This window comes from Lactuca serriola, chromosome 6 (assembly GCF_051521515.1).
Source record: "Lactuca serriola cultivar US96UC23 chromosome 6, Lser_US96UC23_V15, whole genome shotgun sequence".
Classification (NCBI taxonomy): domain Eukaryota; kingdom Viridiplantae; phylum Streptophyta; class Magnoliopsida; order Asterales; family Asteraceae; genus Lactuca; species Lactuca serriola.
Window position 1 is genome coordinate 46,441,100 of NC_136413.1, and position 22,632 is coordinate 46,463,731.

Sequence of the window (22,632 nt, forward strand, 5' to 3'; positions counted from 1 at the left end):
AAATTAAACGTCAACTCGACTCATTAGGTGTTAGTAATAATACTTCAATTCTTGTTAGCACCAAGGATCGATCCCTGGCATCCCTATTCTCGCAAACTAAGAGGATCACGATTTAAATTAATAATTAAAAATGTTTATACTTTTAAGTTAATGTGTCATATCATAAAAAAAATATATTCAAATGCTTACAAGAGAGCAAAATATATGTATTTGTATGACGGTTCCAGATTTTCTTAGGGACCCTCTCATTAATAATTTTTTAGGTATAAATTTCCGTGTATTTATAATATCAATAGCTTGAATGATTACTAAAAGCTATTTTTTTTAAACTCGTACCAATCATTTAATTACTATCAACTTTTTATTTATTATATATTTTATTCTTTTATAATCAAATAATAATACAACGTGTCAATGTGTTTTATATATTTTTAATATTTTTATAAACCAAAAAATAAAAATAAAATGATATTAAATATTTAAATGAAAACTAAGTATTATTAATAGAAAATGTACTGACGGTACATATATCTATAGCGACCATTGTTTCATGTATGTACACAACCATATGCAAATCTGAAATGAAAATCTATAGACCAAAAATCTCATTCTTCCCTTTTATTTAAAAATAGAAAAAAAATTAATTTTTTTATTTAAAATATTTTATTTTATAGATTTGAAAAAAATAAATATATTTTTATTTTAATACTTTTTTATAAAAATTATATTTTTTTCTATAAACAAATCTTTATATTGAACCCTTTATTATGTAATGATTAGTTATATTTAAAATAAAATATAAAATAATCATGAGGGGTCTAATATTATGTAATGGTAATTAATAAAAAGATAATTATTTTATAATGATTAGTTTTTAAGAAAAAAAAAAGTAATTATTATCGGTCCTTTAGAACATAAAGAGGGTTTAAATAGTTGAACCTTTGTATGCCATAATCGTTTTTAAAATATCAAAATTGATACTTTTACAAAAGACGAGAGATTTTTTGAAAAGAACTATAAAAGTTTTATGATTTAGATTAGAAGAAAGGGTTACTATGTAATTTTAATATATCATTCATATACAATTTAAGTTCCGCTTCATGTTCATTTTCGTGTATGTATGCCATAATCGTTTTTAAAATATCAAAATTGATACTTTTACAAAAGACGAGAGATTTTTTGAAAAGAACTATAAAAGTTTTATGATTTAGATTAGAAGAAAGGGTTACTATGTAATTTTAATATATCATTCATATACAATTTAAGTTCCGCTTCATGTTCATTTTCGTGTATATATCATTCATATACAATTTAAGTTCCCCTTCATGTTCATTTTCGTGTATAACATTTCCACGTTGTTAGAATTAAACAATCAATAAAAGATTCTTTAAAATCATACTGTAAGAGAAACTGAATATTTGATATGCAATAATGCTAATATCATGTTATTATATATCTATTATATTAGTGACTTGATAAGCAATGAGCAGACGATTTGTGCTAATCCATCGTTGGTGCTTTGTTAGCAAATTAGCAAAAGCTTAACACATTATCATCTGAAGATTCATATTCGATTCTTGTCTCCAATATATGTTTTTTAAATGGGCAATGATCTTCCTCTAAAAGAGTAAAAATAACTAAAAGATTCATGGGACGTGTGAACATGTATAATAATACTCTATTTTATTGCTTTCATAAGTTTATAATTAAATGTTTATTATATTTTTAATTTATTGTTGTTTTTTTAGAATTCTGGTAACAATAACTTCTTGGATTGGCACGCTTTACAATTAATTATTCATTACATATATACCATATATATTAAAAAGGCCTTATAATTATTAGTTTTAAAAGTAACTCATACATAATCTTCCTCTCCATCAAATATAATTAAATAAAATAGTTCGATTAATCACAAAACATGTCTTGTAACCGAAAACCATCCAAAGTATATTTTTACCACAATATGATATCCTAAACTATATTTTTATAAAAATATATTATTATAGTAAAAGTATAGCTTTTTAATCATATTTAAAATGTTAGTCATCTATAAAAGTATGTGTTTTAGGTAAATGAGACCCAACAAATAAAGTAAACCATATTAAATGTCTAAATCATTTACTTTTTACCTATTGATGCTCTACTAGTAATTTCAAACTCAAAATCATTAACTCATCCTCAAATTGTCACAACTTACAAATATTATAACAAATCAACTCCATAAAATCCTATATTAGAGTTCAAGTTTCCATCGACACAAAGACTATTGTTTTGAGTCTTTTGACATTGTGAGAAATTTCTTAGAACTTTCACCCCTTCAACATTTTCCAAATTTTGTGAAGATATAGGCACCAGTGGGCATAGATAAGTAATGTCGTGAGGCTCAATTTTAGTACTGGTGAGTAGTGAACATTATTCCTTTATAATGCAAGGGGGTACTAGTCCTCTATATATAATTTAGGGTTGGTTTTGTAGAAAACTGAAACTTATTTGTTGATCTCTTTGCTTTCACACGTGACGTGATAGACGTTTCACCGCTAAGGAAATGGTTGTACCCTGTAAAGATGACAATATTTTCAGGGGAATCTTTCAAAATTGTCTTTATCTAAGGGCTATTTCGTAACTTCCAAATAACTTATCTGGATGATTTATTTAGAGACTCGGATGAAAGTTGTGTATTTTGAATGAATTAGATTCTGCATATTTCTAGTCGGGATGATTTATTTAGAGACTCGGATGAAAGTTGTGTATTTTGAATGAATTAGATCTCTAAGTTCTGCATATTTCTAGTCGGATTAGATCGTTTTCGAAATTTTAAAATTCAATTGGATTGTATCAGCTATTTGAGCAACCAGAAAATCTAACCGGTAACTAAATTAAACCGAACCAATGTTCTAATCCAATAAATACCCAACTACCATCAAATATTATTATCCAATTAATATTGGACAAAATTACAAATATAGTTAATTCTCTTAATGATTTCGCATGAACCTCGGTTATTGAAGTTGAAGAGTTGAAGTGTGACATGGTAGTCTTATTTAGTGTAATTGTATGTGGTTTTACCTTAGTTATAAAATTATATTTGGTTATAGAAAATGAATTAGAAATTGTTGGATAATTAATAACCAATCAAATATATCCAATGAATAAAACCGTTCCAATCCAATATTCAATTGGATCGGTTTGTTTCGGTTTTCGGTTGCATATAACGAATTGGATTGAATCGATTGAAAAAAATTCAACACACAATGGATAATTAGATTGGATCAGTTTCATCAAAATCCATTAGATTTAAATCGAGGAACACCCTACCTGAATGTTTGAATATTCGAGAGGTTTGAATGATACATAGTTCATGTTTTAGAGGTCCGAGTAATATAGAATTTGTCTCTAAATTACCTTTCATTTTAGAATTGCACAACAACATCAAACTCATCCCGGATCCATTGAAGTGTGGGTGATATTGTTAATTCTTCCTAGGTGTACTATTCAGGTGTTCAGACCCAAGAATAGGCAAGAAAGTAAGTCTAGGAGCAGGAAGTCCTTGCAACATCGTAACATCCTAAGCGCATTAGCTATTTGGGGTACAGAAGACGGTAAAGCCAAGCTTGTTAAAAACTAATGCAAGGCTGGAGCAACAAGACAAAAAAGAAGAGTACATTCAGGAGGATAGAACATGGGGCAACACCAACGTCAGACAATGTCTTCGTAAGGTTAAAGATGGGCATTTCACAGCAGCAGTGAAAGTATTATGTTTCTCGGGGGTTGCTCCATACCGGGATGTTACCACGAAGGCATTGGAGGATAAGCATCCACACAAGCAACCACCATCCATGTCGAGTACCATATGTTCGGTACCTTCCCTTGTAGTAGATACTGACAATGTCCTTGGGGGCATTAAATCATTCCCTAAAGGAACGTCGTGTGGGAGAGATGGGTTGAGACCTCAACACATTTTAGATCCTCTTTGTGGAGAAGGTTCATCTATAGCCAAAGACCTCCTACGTGTTATTACATGTGTGGTTAATTTATGGCTAGGGGGAAAATGCCCTTCGAGTTTGGCAGAATTTGTTGCACCTGATCCTCTTACACCGCTCTTAAAACCTGACAATGGAATACAACCTATTACAGTAGGCACTATATGGAGACTTTGGTTTCCATGCTAGCTATGAAAGGTGTTGGTAAAGAAATGGTCAAATATCTCAATGATTTTCAGTTCGGGGTCGAGGTGTCGGGTGGTGTTGAAGCCGTATTACATAGCGCCTATAGGGTGTTGAGTGAACGCCACAATGACGGGTCTCTTTCCGTGCTTACCGTGGACTTCTCCAATGCCTTTAACCTTGTTGACAAATCTGCATTATTTCATGAGGTTAGATTGAGGTGCCCTTTTATATCCTTGTGGGTAAAATTCTTATATGATCAAGCAGTAAGGTTGTATCTACGAGACACGCCTATTTGGTCTACTATTGGATTTCAGCAAGGAGACCCCTTGGGACAACTTCTCTTTGCCCTTGTGTTGCACCTGCTCTTGTATAATATTAGAGACAATTGCAAGCTTCCTTTTCATGCATGGTACCTTGATGATGGCACACTTATTGGAGATTCTGAGGAGGTGGCCAAAGCGCTAGACATTATTAAGGTTATTAGCCCAAAATTGGGCCTTTGGTTGAATATCAAGAAAATCGAGCTCTTTTGGCCCTCGTGTGATGGTAGGAAGCTACGTGATGGGATATTCCCAGTTGGCATCGGAAAGTCGCCATAAGGGGTAAACTTATCGGGGGAGCTATTAGTAAAGATGCTAGTTTTATTAGCAGCTTATCCATAAAGAGAGTTGAAAACATTGTGAATTTGATGCACCTTCTTCCACAATTGTCTGACCCGTAGAGTGAGTTCCTTCTACTTCGGTCTTGTTTGGATATTGCTAAAAATTTCTTTAGGTTGAGGTCGTGCCAACCCGTTCACATGAGGAGGCGGTGTTGTTCTTCGATAATGGGTTGCACGAGACGATTGAGGACATTATGGTTTGTGGTGGCCATTTCTTTGGTGACATATTGTCACACCCCAAAACCTAGGGCGGAAACGTTCCGGGGTGGAGGTGACTTCATGTTGAGTATCACAACCAATGTACATAGTAAGTGAAGTAAATAAACACTACATTACATATTAGAATTTACATTTGTTAGAAAACCAAGTGTTACAGTTGTTATACATATGTATATAAGAACAAAAGTAAAGACGCATCTTCTACGCACTCCGTCTTCGTCAAAAAGGATCGTTGGGTACCTGTCTAATGTGGACCTGAGAATACAAGCAGTTTGAAAATCAGCATAAAGCTGGTGAGTTCATAAGCGGTTTTATTTTCTGAAAAATGTACAAGTTTCCTTTCGGTTTTAGTAAAAGTTACAAATCCAAGAAAATCCCATATTTTCTTATATGTAAAGTTTGGTTATCTGTTTTGTTACACAAATCTGGTTATGAACAACTTTCATCCCAGGAAAATCTCATATTTTCCTAAAAGTTGGTTACCGATCTGAAATGTAATGTAAGATGTATACTGAAAACCTGGTCATCCTTGTGAAATGTATTAGTTTTAACATGTACATAAAACTAATAAGTGTAAAGTAAACTGGTTACTAACCCATTATTACTAACAAGTAAATCTATGTTATCCAAATTGTGAGTTCCATAACCATACGATAGACTAGATATGGCAATAAGTAGTCCACATCACCTTATGACTTTCGTCACCCTTGAACCTTTCGGTTCAGCTGTTGCTAGCAGCCAGGTGTGGGGTAGTCAGCCCCGTATAGATCTATACACTCAAGTCACGCTCCCTATCCAAGAGATTCTGGTTACGGGGGCGGTCTTCCACTCACGTATCTCTGTGGAGTGTTTCTGAGGACGTGTCTCCAGTTTATAGGAATAACAAATTTACTAGTAATAATACAAAAAGATACTGTTACAAACGATGATCCTCCACTCGCGTATCTCTATGGAGTGTTACCGAGGACAAAACAATGTACTAGGTTTCATGTTCAACTTTCAAAGGTTATGCTTTAACTTGTTATAATGTGGAAAACCATTTGTGAAAATATAAAATACAACATTTTATAATGTTTTTCACAAATAATATGATGATGTGTTCTGCAAGTTCAAACTATTATCTTTTAAGATTATCAATGTTAAAAGCATATGTAGTATGCAACGCAACACATGTAAAAAAAGTTTTGAGTACAAGTATTCCTTGTACTTTGCTTGTATTCTCTCCCTGAAAACAGTGAAAAACATTGAAAAAGGGTAGGGGTATGAACTCACGGTTTAATGTAGGGTTCGAGTGTCAACGGATGCCCTGAATGCCAATGGCCCCTATTATTCATGTGATGACACATAAATGAGTTAGAACTAAGGTGTTTCATGACTAAACATGATGGGAAAACATCCTTAGGGTTTGGAATTACTAAGAATAAGTGTCTTATGATCCAAACTTAATGATTTATGCAAGTTTAGGGCCAAATATGGGCATTAGAGTGGGTGTATGGTCTTGAAAATGAGTGTGCGGTTGGGGAGTGCGGCCAGGAGTGTGTGTGAGGCTGCACACAAGAGTGTGCGGCCGTACACTCCTCATTTGAGTCCATGATGATTTTTGAAGTGTTTGCTCTTCATATTTGAGAGTTTTGAATGTGTGCTGCCCCCATATGAAGGTGTGCGGCCGTACACCTTCAAGGGACGATGAATATGATGAACATTATGAGTTTTAAGCTTGGGATTCAAGTGTTTACCACTATAATCAGCTTGAAGATGGAGTAGATCACAAATATGAAGCCTTTAAAGTGTTCTTGGTTGATGATTTAGAGAGAGAAAGTAGAGAGAGGGAAAAGGAACATCTAAATGAATGAATGAAGGGGTATCCATCCATATATTGGGTTGGGTGTGAGGTTGAGGGTGTTTGCGGTTGGGTGTGTGTAACATCCCCCTCTGGCACGTATCACAATATTGTCCGCTTTGGGCCACTCGGCACAAGGACTTCCCAGGGGGTCACCCATCCTGGTACTACTCTCGCCCGAGCACGCTTAACTGCAGAGATCTTATGGGATCTGCTGCCCTCGCGGCTTTAAAACGCGTTGTTATAGGGAAGCTATCCGCACCCCTTATATGGAGATGTTTCGTTCTCCTTCCAAGCCGATGTGGGATCAGATCTAACCCACTTTCACCCCCCATTATAGGGTTCGACGTCCCCGTGAGGGTAGCAGATCCCATAAGATCTCTGCAGTTAAGCGTGCTCGAGCGAGAGTAGTATCAGGATGGGTGACCCCCTGGGAAGTCCTCGTGCCGAGTGGCCTAAAGCGGACAATATTGTGATACGTGCCAGAAGGGGATGTTACAAATGGTATTAGAGCCAGGGCACGGGTCGATGTGTTCGACGGGGACGTCGAACCCTATAATGGGGGGTGAAAGTGGGTTAGATCTGATCCCACATCGGCTTGGAAGGAGAACGAAACATCTCCATATAAGGGGTGTGGATAGCTTCCCTATAACAACGTGTTTTAGAAGTTTCGGGTTGTCACATTATCCCCCGTTAGAGGGAATTTCGTCCTGAAATTCAGAATTAAGATACAAATCATGGATTTGGAAAGAGGTGCGGATACTTCTGTCTCATCGAGTCTTCGCGCTCCCAAGTGAAATCCGGTCCCCGCTTGGCATTCCAGCGAACCTTCACTATTGGGATGCGACTTTGTTTCGTACGTTTGATCTCTCGATCCATGATTCCGATTGGTTCTTCCACGAAGTTCAGGTTTTCGTTGATCTCGATTTCATCAAGAGGGATCACAAGGGTTTCATCGGATAAACACTTCTTAAGATTAGAGACGTGGAAAACAGGATGGATGTTACTAAGCTCACGGGGTAATCGGAGTTTATAGGCTACCGGACCAATCCTGGCGACGATCTCAAAGGGTCCAACGTACCTCGGATTAAGTTTCTCACGCTTTCCAAAGCGTACCATGCCTTTCTAGGGAGAGACTTTCAACAGGACACGGTTTCCAACCTGGAACTCCAGAGGTTTCCGTCGGTTATCGGCGTAACTCTTTTGGCGATCTCGTGAAGCTTTCAATCGTTCCCGGATTTGGATGATCTTTTCGGTGGTTTCGCGAATGATTTCAGGACCAGTGAGAGCACTGTCGGGGAATCGACTCTTGGCTAGTTGTGTGTCCCCTACCTCAGCCCAGCACAGAGGGGATCTACACTTGCGACCGTAGAGGGCTTCGAATGGGGCAGCCTTGATGCTGGTGTGGTAACTGTTATTATACGAAAACTCGATCAAGGGTAGATGAGTGTCGCACGACTTTCCAAAATCAATGACACACACTCTCAGTATGTCTTCCAGAGTTTGGATAGTTCTCTCACTCTGTCCATCTGTCTGAGGATGGTAAGCCGTGCTCATGTCTAGTTTAGTTCCAAGAGCCTTCTAGAGAGATTGCCAAAATCTCGTTGTAAACCTGCTATCTTGATCGGAGATAATGGACGCAGGTACACCATGTAATCGAATTACCTCCTGGATGTAGATTCGCGTAAGTCTTTCCATCTTGAATGATTCTTTAATCGGAATGAAGTGAGCGGATTTTGTCAAACGATCAACAATTACCCAAATGGTATCGTACCCACTCGGAGATTTGGGTAACTTGGTGATGAAATCCATGGTAATCGTCTCCCATTTCCACTCGGGTATTTCGAGCTGCTGGAGTAGACCCGAGGGTTTCTGGTACTCAACTTTTACCTTGGCGCAAGTCAAGAACTTGCCCACAAATGTAGCGATCTCGGCTTTCATGTTGGGCCACCAGTATTGTCTCTTGAGATCCAGGTACATCTTATCCGAACCCGGGTGAACAGAGTATCTGGTCTTGTGTGCTTCCTCCATGACAACATCCCTGAATCCTCCGAATTTTGGCGTCCAGATTCGGTCCATGAAACAGTAGACTCCGTCACCTCTGATCTCAAGTTTCTTATCCATTCCCCTCAAGGATTCGCTTGACACGTTCTCAGGTTTAAGCGCTTCCAACTGGGCTTCTCGGATTTGCATGGATAATTGGGAATGGATAGTCATCGTCAGCGTCTTCGCCTTGCGACTCGAACTTTCCTTTCGGCTAAGGGCATCTGCCACCACATTGGCCTTGCCAGGATGGTAGCGAATCTCGCACTCATAGTCATTGAGTAGCTCTACCCATCGCCGTTGCCTCATGTTTAAGTCCTTTTGATCAAAGATGTGTTGTAGGCTCTTATGGTCGGTGAAGATCGTACACTTAGTTCCATAAAGATAATGTCTCCAAATTTTCAGTGCAAAGACTACGGCTCCTAACTCCAAGTCATGAGTGGTATAGTTGACTTCGTGCTCGTCTCGAGGCATATGCAATCACTTTTCCCCTTTGCATAAGCACACAGCCTAAGCCCTGGTTAGACGCATCACAATAAACAACGAAGTCCTCTGTTCCTTCGGGCAGGGACAGGACCGGTGCGCTACACAAGGCTCGCTTTAACGTTTGGAATGCATTTTCTTGCTTTTCACTCCAACAAAAGGGTACCCCTTTCTGTGTCAGAGTGGTTAGAGGTTTGGCGGTTTTGGAAAATTTTTGGATAAATCTCTGATAATAGCCGGCGAGACCCAAGAATTGATGTGGGTGTCTTCGGTGCCGACTAATTCTCTATCGCTTTGATCTTGGATGGATCCACGTGAATACCCTCTTTGCTTACCACGTGACCGAGGAAAGTTACCTTCCGAATCCAGAATTCACACTTGGAGAATTTCACATACAGCTTTTCGGATCTAAGGGTTTCCAACACTGACCTCAAGTGTTGTTGTGATCTTCTTCACTTCTGGAGTAGACAAGTATGTCATCAATGAACACGATGACGAACTTGCCTAAGAAGGGACGACACGCCCGGTTCACCAAGTCCATGAACACAGCCGGTGCATTGGTTAGACCGAAGGGCATCACTACGAACTCGTAGTGTCCATATCGAGTCCTGAAAGCTGTTTTGGAAACATCACTTTCATGAACTCGTAGCTGATGGTACCCTGACCTAAGATCTATCTTTGAGAAGTAGCTAGCTCCCTGAAGTTGGTCGAAGAGGTCATCTATTCGTGGAAGGGGATATCGGTTCTTGACGGTTAACTTGTTCAATTCACGGTAGTCGATACACATCCGGAAGGAACCATCTTTCTTCTTCACAAACAAAACCGGAGCTTCCCAGGGTGAGGAACTCGGTCTGATGAACCCTTTGCTGAGTAACTCGTTGAGTTTGCTAGATAACTCCTGCATTTCCGCTGGGGCTAAGCGATATGGAAACTTGGCTACGGGGGTAGCTCCAGGAATTAGGTCAATGCGAAACTCAACTTGACGTTCGGGAGGAATTCCTGGAAGCTCTTTGGGAAAGACATCAGGAAAGTTACAGACTTCGTGGATGCTCGCGAGGTCTTTAACTTCCTGTTTCTCGTTAATGACATGGGCTAGGAATGCTTGGCACTCCTTCCACAGAAGCTTTTGAGCTTTGATGCAGGAAACGATACGAAGATTGGAACTAAGTTTATCGCCATAGATCATGAGAGTCTGACCGGAGGGGAGATTGAGACGGATGGCTTTTTTGTAACAAAGGATATCAGCATGATTGGGGCTCAACCAATCCATGCCAATTATAACATCAAAACTCTTTATGGAGACTGGCATAAGATCGATAGGAAAAGAATGGTCGTTCAGGGTAAGGGTACAACCTATGAAGATATCGCTAGCGTTTTCTTTCTCACCGTTAGCCATCTCGACGGTAAATGTTTCGGTTAATGGTTGGGGATTATGTTTAAGGTTATGCTTGAACGAATGACTAACAAAGCTTCTTTTGGCACCCGAATCGAAAAGAATACTAGAATAAGATTTATCAAGAAGGAACGTACCCGAGACAACGGTGGGATCGGCGACTGCCTCCTCTCGTCCCATGGCTAGGACTCTCCCGGTGTTATCAGTTGTCGCCTTCTTAGGGTAGTTTCTCTTGAAATGCCCGACTTCTCCACAATTGTAGCAGGCTTGACCAACACCTGCTCCAGAAGATTGATTGGCTGATTGGGCTGGTGTCTTGCAGAATCGGACTGTATGCCCCTTTTTACCACAGTTGGTGCATGAAAGTTCACGGCAGGGACCGGGGATATGGTGGTATTTACACTTTTCACATTGGGGAAGGCTACCAACATACCTACTAGTAGGTGTTTTAGCTGTGGATCCCACAACAGAAGCAGCAGCAACAGGGGTAGTAGCAGCATGGACTGCTACAGTCTGTTGTTTCTTTGAGGACCCTTGAGAAGATTGGCCCTTCTTCTTCTTCCAAAACTTCCTTTTCTCACCACTACTCTTGGTCGGTTCAGTGGTGGCGGTTGTTTCCTCAACATCATCACTATGGTCGATCAGGGTTTGTGCTAGGTTTTTGGCGTTGTCATATGTATCCGGCCTCGCAGCTAAGACATTTCCTTTTGTCGGTTGAGTCAGCCCCCAAATAAATCTCTCTATCTTCTTACTCTCCGGGGTAACCAATCCTGTATAGAGTAGCGCCAGGTCATCAAATCTAGAAGTGTATGCGACAATATTGGAACCCTTCATCTTCAGGTTCCAGAGCTCGTGCTCTAACTTTCGAATTTCGCCCCGAGGGCAGTACTCAACTAGAAGGAGTTCTTTCATGGCATCCCAACCCATAGCATTGGCTACAGGTAGAGTTAGGGATTTGACTCGGCCGTTCCACCAAGTCAGGGATTTATCGATAAAGGTACAGGCTGCGAACTTCACTTTGTTAGATTCCGAACAGGCACAGATCTCAAAGATAGATTTGATTTTCTCGAACCATCGGGTGAGGGATATGACACCTCCAATGCCATCAAAGGATGTGGATTTCGCGTTCATGAAATCTTTATAGGAACCCTCTTTTCAGTGTCCCTGGCTATCTTCTTGGTTTTGGGGCTGGGGACCACCTCCTGAACCACCGGGGTTCATTTGAGACATGGCGGCTGCTACTGCGGCAGTAACAGCTGCCTGGAACATCACAGGGTCAAATTGAGGAGGAGGTGGTGGCGGAGGAGGATTGTTGTTCTTTGAGCTGGGTCTCTTTATTGGAGGCATCTTGATCTATAAAGATCAGGAAAGAGAGGATGGTAAGTCCTCTGAATTGGATCAAGAGATATGATAGATATTAAATTCTATTAAGCGATAAAGCAGGAATGAATTATCAAAGTAGATAAATTATCGCTAAAAGAATGATCAAGGAGCAACGTTGGAATGAGGATTTCTATAACGAAGCTGGCTCTATAAATACTCCCATAGTATTTCATGATTCGCTACGACGACAACTCATTGTTTGGGTATTGGGTAAGTTTTAGGTATGCCGCATACTACAGTCACTCCCAAGCACATGTTGGCCGTGTCTCGAATGAATATAGTTGGCCAGGCTATAATGATCCTAGACACGACTACATAACTGCCTAGGTTTAACCGTAGCATACAACACCCATTTACTTATGTTTTGTTCTACTTGTAATTACGGATCTCGACGGTTAGGTATACTTATATACTTTTTGAAAATACTTATATTTTAAAGTATACTTTTAGTTTAGAGCACTTAGGCCCCTTAGTGTTTATAGTCTTATACCATGTAAGGTTTGGTATACTTAGTTCACTATAAACATGGGCTCTGATACCAATCTGTCACACCCCAAAACTCAGGGCGGAAACGTTCCGAGGTGGAGGTGACTTCATGTTAAGTATCACAACCAATGTACATAGTAAGCGAAGTAAACAAACATTACATTACATATTAGAATTTACATTTGTTTGAAAACCAAGTGTTACAATTGTTATACATATGTATATAAGAACAAAAGTAAAGACGCATCTTCTACGCACTCCGTCTTTGCCAAAAAGGATCGCTGGGTACCTGTCTAATGTGGACCTGAGAATACAAGTAGTTTGAAAATCAGCATAAAGCTGGTGAGTTCATAAGCAGTTTTATTTTCTGAAAAATGTACAAGTTTCCTTTCGGTTTCAGTAAAAGTTACAAATCCAAGAAAATCCCATATTTTCTTATATGTAAAGTTTGGTTATCTGTTTTGTTACACAAATCTGGTTATGAACAACTGTCATCCCAGGAAAATCCCATATTTTCCTAAAAGTTGGTTACCGATCCGAAATGTAATGTAAGATGTATACTGAAAACCTGGTCATCCTTGTGAAATGTATTAGTTTTAACATGTACATAAAACTAATAAGTGTAAAGTAAACTGGTTACTAAACCATTATTACTAACAAGTAAATCTTTGTTATCCAAATTGCAAGTTCCATAACCATACGATAGACTAGATATGGCAATAAGTAGTCCACATCACCTTATGAATTTCGTCACCCTTGAACATTTCAGTTCGGCTGTAGCTAGCAGCCAGGTATGGGGTAGTCAGCCCTATATAGATCTATACACTCAAGTCACGCTCCCTATCCAAGAGATTCTGGTTACGGGGTGGGTCTTCCACTCACGTATCTCTGTGGAGTGTTTCTGAGGACGTGTCTCCAGTTTATAGGAATAACAAATTTACTAGTAATAATACAAAAAGATACTGTTACAAACGATGATCCTCCACTCACGTATCTCTATGGAGTGTTACCGAGGACAAAACAATGTACTAGGTTTCATGTTCAACTTTCAAACGTTATGCTTTTAACTTGTTATAATGTGGAAAACCATTTGTGAAAATATAAAATACAACATTTTATAATGTTTTTCACAAATAATATGATGATGTGTTCTGCAAGTTCAAATTGTTATCTTTTAAGATTATCAATGTTAAAAGCATATGTAGTATGCAACGCAACACATGTAAAACAAGTTTTGAGTACAAGTATTCCTTGTACTTTGCTTGTATTCTCCCCCTGAAAACAGTGAAAAACATTGAAAAAGGGTAGGGGTATGAACTCACGGTTTAATGTAGGGTTCGAGTGTCAACGGATGCCCTGAACGCCAATGGCCCCTATTATTCATGTGATGACACATAAATGAGTTAGAACTAAGGTGTTTCATGACTAAACATTATGGGAAAACATCCTTAGGGTTTGGAATTACTAAGAATAAGTGTCTTATGATCCAAACTTAATGATTTATGCAAGTTTAGGGCCAAATATGGGCATTAGAGTGGGTGTATGGTCTTGAAAATGAGTGTGCGGTTGGGGAGTGCAGCCAGGAGTGTGTGTGAGGCTGCACACAAGAGTGTGCGGCCGTACACTCCTCATTTGAGTCCATGATGATTTTTGAAGTGTTTGCTCTTCATATTTGAGAGTTTTGAATGTGTGCTGCCCCCATATGAAGGTGTGCGGCCGTACACCTTCAAGGGACGATGAATATGATGAACATGATGAGTTTTAAGCTCGGGATTCAATGGTTTACCACTATAATCAGCTTGAAGATGGAGTATGTGACATCCCCAAAATCACGGCCAGAAAAGACCGGTTTGTTTATGCTTTGTTTAAAAATCAGAGTTACATTTTAAATGAAAGTGTTGCGGAATTTGTCCCAAAACAAAAATATGATAAAGATTTATCAAAAGCATTTCCATAGAAATGTATTTCATTAAAAGACTCGGGATGTCATGTTCGTACAGATCAAAAGCATAAACAGTACAATATAAGCCTTACTACATTATTTCATATCTACAGGCCTATATCCGTAATCCCTCGTCCAAAACATCACACCTATGCTCATGCGCCACTACCTGTAATACATAAAACTGAGTGGGTCAGGCTTGGGAGCCTGGTGAGCACATAGGGTTTTCAACCCACAATAAATAAGTTTATTAATTTCATCGATCAACAATAACCCGATTACCCGTTCCCGTTATCCTCACTTTACGTCCCTAAACACCTATCATAAGGGACCTAGCCTAAGGATCATCATCGGGACGGACACTACTGCTAAGGGGATTCCTCAGCAATAAATGTCCTAAAGGCAACCATGTGGGGGATGGAGTACACCGGTGAACATATCGTTCACAAACACCTACAGGTTGCGAGCCTGCTAGTGTTCCACTGGACTGTCTAGAAGAGTCCGTGGTCGTCATCCATACTCCGCTAGATGACAGAATCAACAACATCAACATCGAGGCCTCTCATCATTTTATCACACATCACCTATTGCATCTACCCATGTTTTACCCCAACATTTTCGTAGATATAAAATACATATACAGTTTAAATCATTCAAAACATGTATAACAACGTTCATCTAGCATAGATAGCAAGTATTCAGATAATATGCACACATAGCACGTAATTTATATAAAATACTTCATATCTATGTGTAAGTTGAAAGTAACTATGCACTCACCTGTTAAGGTGATGATTCCAAAATCGGGCAGCGCTTGCTTCTAACGATTCTATTTTCCTTCGACGAAACCTAGCATTATTATCGCTAAATTTTAGTCTAATATTTACCGTGACCAACTATTAGTCTTAGTATTATTATTATTATATAAGCGTTAAACAATATTTTCCAACCACTATGTACAGACAGGGGCCAGACATAAAACACCGGAGGGCAGGACCATTTTGGCATATAGCACTTCTGAAATCCAATAACCCTATGCGGCCCTTTAAACCAGATTCCCCGTACCGCGAGTAGTTAAAAAAAATATTATAACGACACTTATATAAGTTATAATAATAGCTCAAATATTTATTATAAGTTCATAATAACAATACTAATTTTAAATATAAGCTATATTAAAATAAGGTAAGCATAACTTACTTACAAGGGGGTTTTAGCTAGGAGTCGGGCTCTGCAGGGGCAGAACTTCGTCGCTGAATCTTTCTAAGAAAGATTCGTGCAGCGCTTCAGCGCTCACCTTACTATACTAAGCTACAGAAAGAGAAGTCGAATCACGAGGGACCGAAATGCTCGGGGGATAAGGAGAGAAAGACTCTTGAATCAAGAGAATGGTGCAAGAAATATGAGAGCCCAAGGCTCTTATTTATACTAATTGAATTTTCAAAAACTACCCTCCATAATTACTTAATGACCTTTTAGTTATATAAACAACTAAACACCCCTCTATAATACTATTATAAATGGATTTAATGATATTTGTACTAAACTAATGTCGAAAGAACTCAACATTAGTCTTATAATGACCGCATCGTCGATACCTTTCTAATGATATATACATATGTATATATATGTGTACGTATACATGATTTATACTTTATTTTAATACGTAAATATGCTATTATAATTTGTAACTCGTTCATACGAACTCCGTTTTTGACGTTCTTTATATCCACGCGTAGGTGAAGACGTACTCTACAACTTTCGTTTAGACTCCGTCGGCTAATTTTGACTTTATTTTTAAAGTTATATTTTTAACAAGCCGGGACATGATTGGTCTGTTTAAAATCTCATAACTTCTTCATACGAAGTCAGATTTGGGCGTTCTTTTTATCGATGTTCTTAGTTTAACATATTCTACGACTTTCGTTTAGATCACTAAGGCTAAATCTCGCTCTATCATAAATTCACTATTCACGCTTCCCGGTATCGTGCCGGTTCTGTCGTGAAACTTCGACGGGTCATAACTTCTTCGTTATAACTCGGATTTCGGCGTTCCTTATATGCACGGAAACCTTGAGACATATTCTACAACTTTATGTAGAGATATCGGGATTATCTCACACTTTAATTTTGACGCTCATTTTTATTCTTTATTAATTATACATTTATAATTAAATAATAAACACATATAATTCACATAATACTCAAATATTTCATCTTTATTACTTCAAAAAGAGTTACAAGAGTTGACCTAGACTATTACATTGACAAAAATGCTTAGCCCTGAAACCCGGGCGTTACAGAGTAGATCACAAATATGAAGCCTTTAAAGTGTTCTTTGTTGATGATTTAGAGAGAGATAGTAGAGAGAGGGAAAAGGAACATCTAAATGAATGAATGAAGGGGTATCCATCCATATATTGGGTTGGGTGTGAGGTTGAGGGTGTTTGCGGTTGGGTGTGTGGCTGCACACTTGGATGTGTGACCGTACACATAGGTGTATGGCCGCACACACCTTATTTGGCGAGTTTGATCCGATTTTGTGATGCTAAACACTCTCCAACCCTTCCTAAGACTCATATCTAGATTATACTAAGTCTATAGCACCCATATGGAACCACAAGATTTAATAAAAGATAATGAATTCAAGTTTTAGTGTTGATACGCGGATCAATTACATAGGTTAGAAGTTTCGGGTTGTCACACATACATTGGCGACTTGCTTCCCTACCCATTCGGTTTGGTGGTTTGAGTTTATACTCGGTATTAGAGGCTACCTCATATGCTTTTGTTGTCTCAAGGGCCCAATCTTGGGTATTGCAAGACCACATCTTACAAGATAGCGTCCTTTATTGTATGAATTCTGATTATGCTTGTGTCTTAGCTTCTCTTCTAACAAGCTTCCGGACATTGACCTTAGCAGTTTTACTACTAAGGACACCCCCCCCTAAATCCCAAAATACACTGGCGAGTGCCCTTTTTAGTAAAATTGTCCAAGATATGGAAGTGCATTTCAACATGACGGCTCGACAGAAAGCAATTTTCCGGTGTTTACGTGCACCACATGCTCAAGATTTTCTTCTAGCTATCCCTATAGACAGGCTTGGCCAATATGTGTCTGCTGTAGAGTACCGTACCATCCTTAAATATTGACTCATGATTCCAATATTCCTAGCCTACGAGATATGTCTAGTGTGTCGCAAGACATGTTTGGACTCTTTTGGAGAGCATGTAGTCCATTACAAAGAACTCTCAGGATTCAAATACAGGCATGAAATGGTTAGGGATGTTTTGGTCAACATATTTAAGCGTGTCAGGGTTTCCGTCAAGAAAGAGGCTCTTGTGAATTTCCTGACTGACCAGAGAGAAGCAAGGTCAACCCTTAGACTGGCTGACATTTTGATTTTTGGATGGGTTGGAGGGAAACACATATGTGTGGACCTTAAAAGGGTATCCTTGCGCCAGATGCGGTGGAGCTTCTTAGTAGAGTATAACGGATCATGCATAGCAATGTTATATCCCTTAGATCTATGGATGTAGTCTTCAAAAGAATTGGTTTTACCTTACAAAAAGGCTTAGCGGCATAACTTGTTGCCGTTTGTCTTCTCATTCGTTGTACGAGGATAACTAAGATGTATTAACTCACCCACGAGAAGAGAAAAAAAATGTTCTTCTAAAAAAAGTGGGTAACGGCCAAAATATTAATTTTAGATGGATATTTATATCGGAAATTTGGATCGTATTGTTTTTTTCTCCAATTCAACTTCAAAAACTAATAATCCTACATCAACTCAAAGCAAACTAATAATCCTACACTAACACAAAACAAACCAAAATGTAAATACAAAAGCGATTTCATAAGATTATTTCTTCAATTCTTAAATTTTACGATTTCATCATATAATAACCCTAAAATAAATAGCAAATCAAAATGTAAAAACAAAAAATTTCGGAAAAAACCCAATAAATTCAATTTCAGCAAAACCAATCAAAATCAATTTCAAAAGGAGAAAGATGGCAACGGCTTCAAGGAAGTAGGAGGATGGAAACGTCAAAAGAAGCATGTGATAGAGTCGTTGATGATGGAAGAAGCAAGCGGCACCGTCGATGGTGGAAGAAGCAACTGGTGTTGGGAAATCGAACGGAGGCGGCGATGGGGATGAAGATGGTGGATGTTGCTTTACTAGATTGGTTGTCGATGAGTTTAGAGAGAAAGTTCACATGGTGGCTTTTATGAAAAATGTGGGGATTTTTTAGCTTAAGGGTAATTTCTAGAGTGGTTATTAATAAAAGTATTCTTGTTTTTAATGATGTTAATCGGAAAAATTGGACTCTTATAAAGGTTAATATATTTATATGGAGATTAGCGATGAAGTAACTTCTTTGTAAAGATAATTTGGTTAAAAGATGATTGCATATTCCCTCTTGTTGTCCTATTTGTTCTCCTCAGATTGGAAATTGTTGGTGATTTTATATCACTAATATTATTTAAGTGTAATGGGGTTAATTTGTTGATCAATGTCACTTTGACAATTATTGAACAAATCGGTATGGTGCGGAGTGCACATTTGTTTAATTTTGTCTTTGTTGAAAGTATACAACTATTTAGGGGTGAAGCCCCTGAACTGTGACAACCCGAAAATTTCGTTTGTTTTAACTCTGTAATTAAGCACGTCAAAAATTAGCCAAATTTATCCCAAAATATTTTTGGCCAGATTTAATCTCGTTGGAATATTTTATATAATATTCGTCAAGCGAACCAAAAATAAGGAAGTATAAATTTAGAGTTGTCGTGTTTAGCGTAAGTCGCGGAACCCCAAAATTTTGGAATTTACGGACGAAAAATCGGAGTTTTTGACCGCGAACCCCTGGGAGTATAAATATGACACTTAGTCATTTTCTCTCATTTTCCAACTTCCAACCTCAAGAACACCCAAGGATTCTCTCAACTATCATAAATCCATCCCGTCAAATCCGCCAAAAACGATCATCCAAGCTCCTAGAACGTAAGTGCTCTTACCCTAGCTCCTTATGTGCTTAATAGAAACGTGTTTACACTTGAAATCATTCAAGAACACCAAGAACAAGGTGTTTACGGTCTAAGAACATTCTTGGACCGTAAACCCTTAAATGGGTGCCAAAGTGTGCCTTGGTTCATCCTAAGCCTTGACAACTAGCATAGATCCCTTCCTATATGAGTTTAGCACTCGAAAATCATCATTTCCCTATGTTCATATGAGTTTACGGTTTGGGGAGTTCATCCCAAAACCGTAAACACCTCCAAAAGGTGTTTAGATGCCCCTAATGCCTTCTAATGTTTGTATAAAGAAGTAGAACCCTACATGCATGAACTAGGAACCCCAAAATCATGAAAGGAAGGGATAAACATGAGTTTATGGTTTTAGAGCGTCTCCCAAAACCGTAAACACCTTTTCAAGGTGTTTAAGTGCCCTTAACACCTTCCTATGCTTGTTTAAGTGTCTAGAAACTTGCATGCATGAGTTAGAACCACCCAAAACACAAAAGAAATGGACAAACATGGGTTTACGGCCGTAAACCCATGTGTTTACGACCGTAAACGCCCAAGGAGGTGGTCTAAGGCCGTAAACTCCCTAATTGTGCTCATTTTGAGCCCTAATCACTTCCTTAGCCCTTGATTCGAGTCTAGCATAGTTCTTTGAGTGATATAAGACCTTCAAACACCCAATGGCACCACAACCATGAGTTTACGGCCATAAACTCATGGGGGAAGTGGTATGAAAACCGTAAACACCCCTAAGGGCCATCATTTGAAGAGTAAACTCCAATGTGCGTCCATACTCTCCTTATATGCAACCCTTGGTACTCCTAACACTTGTAGCAAAGTGTTTTCATGTAGTAGGACATCCTTACTTGCTTAATTAGTTATTAAATGACTAATTAGATACTTAAATGTAGCATTACTTGTTAAATAGGATCCGAGTGTGTGTTCAAGTCCCCTATTGACACATAACATCCTATATCATTCGTTCATCCGATTCACCCGCGTCAGGTGAGTTCATACCCCTGAAATAACCTTTTAACTGATTTTAACTGCTTTTATAGGGGGGGGGGGGGAATACAAGTTGAACTATACAATTATTAGATGAATCACATGTGATTAATAACTGTATAGTAAATGGATTTTTATATGTTAAACTGCTTCATCTAACAAAAAGTTTTCCAAATCTCGCTTTCAACTGTTGTTAAAGTATGAATTTCTCTTTTAAGATTATCATAAGTATTCGAAAGGTTTTCCAAAGGTTTCTCAAAGTTTGATTTATAGAATGACATCAAGTCGCAATTTCTTGTTAAAGGTTTTTCCAAAGGTTTTCTTCACTTAAACTGTTTTATCAAATCGTTTTCAAAAGCTTGTTTTATAAACTGATATCGAGTCATAAATTCTTGTTTTTAAAGTTTTCCAAAAGTTTTACCCAAGTTTCTGTTATGCTTTTATTTCGTTAAATGCATGCCCATATTTGTATAGTTATATAAATAATATTTAAAGGACTTAGGAAGACTAGTTCGCTCTATTTCATTTTCCTCGTTGGGATGTGGTCTGGTGGGTATCGGTTATCCGTCTGAAGGTCATTTAAATATTAGTTATATATCATGTATACATGTATGGACATAAAAGCTCTCTCTCTCTCTCTCAGCTAATTCATCGCCTTGAGTAGTACAGGCATCCTTCTATTATTCATGTTTCTGGAACCCTAGTAACTATTATAGGAATAGTTAGGAGACCCTATCTCTCTCTCTCTCTATCTCTCTCTATCTCTATCTCTATCTCTCTATCTCTCTTTCTATCTCTCTATCTCTTTCTCTATCTCTCTTTCTATCTCTCTCTATCTCTATCTCGTTTACTTCAGAATGTGACACACTATTTCCTTCTACGACGCTTCATTGCGCCAACACCGTGTAACCAGAGTCTCCAGGAAGGAGAGCGAACATCATGTGTATAGATCTATATGGGACTAACACTCCCACACCCAGACTACTAGCTACAGTCCGCGCCAGTAAGGCCCATGGGTGACATAATGCCACTACCTTTACGCGTGACCTAGAGGGTCATCGGATGCTCTATCGTCGATCAGCATGGTTACATATGGGTTCACGTTCACCCTTTTTGTTTTAGACTTTGCTAGTTGTATCGTTCATTTGATACTGTCTGGAGTCTGTACTTCCTTTTGTTAGACTGAGCCAGGCGTATCATTCATTCGATACTCTCCTGGAGTCTATGTTTTCTTTGGTTTTAGTCAGCAGTGTTACTGCTGAGGTATATATATTATTTTCTCCTAGTATTTTCACTTATGATTTTCTCATTACTCTTTTAAAGCCAATACTGTATTTTGGTAATGATAGTATTTTGGGGAAATTACTCCTTACAACATAAATCGGTCGGGTCTTGGTAGAAGACTGCTTTTATTTAGAAAATATAGGATTTTCTGGAAAAGACACTAATACACCGTAGATTCTAAACTACTATCTTTCATAAAGTTATTTTGAATAAAAATGTGTATTTATACAAATGACACTAAATACTTATGGACTCACCAGCATTATAAAATGTTGATACTCGCTTTCAAAATAACTTGTATTCTCAGGTCAGCGATAGACAGGTACATCCCGGAAGCTTTTGTGAAGACAGCCTAGTACCGAGCTGCATATATATTATTCCTTGTATTACTTTGATGTTGTTATGAAATGTAAACTATGTAAAATTATCACTATGAATGCAATGGTTGTTGTACTTTGATTACTATATTGCATATGTTGTGATACTTGACATGACGTCATCCACCCCAGAACGTTTCCGCCGTTCCGGTTTTGGGGTGTGAATGAACTGACGGGGGTCCGGTTTTATGTTAGTCTGTGACAGGTAATGTGACAGTTTTTGGACAGGTTGTTGTTTTCCTGCAACTAACATATGACAGTTTTAAGACAGGAAGTAAGTTCTTGTTACATGATCAATTTCGAAATCATTTTTGGGTACAA

General features: G+C 38.3%; 1 long non-coding RNA gene across 1 annotated transcript; it reads right to left on the reverse strand.

Annotated features, from left to right (window-relative positions):
• Positions 1-14,657: 14,657 nt before the first annotated feature.
• On the reverse strand, positions 14,658-15,950 carry LOC145057185 (uncharacterized). The gene is made up of 3 exons (XR_013686007.1): positions 15,824-15,950; positions 15,400-15,468; positions 14,658-14,788 (listed from the first exon to the last, which is right to left on the reverse strand). It is a non-coding gene; the product is annotated as an uncharacterized LOC145057185 (long non-coding RNA).
• Positions 15,951-22,632: the final 6,682 nt, after the last annotated feature.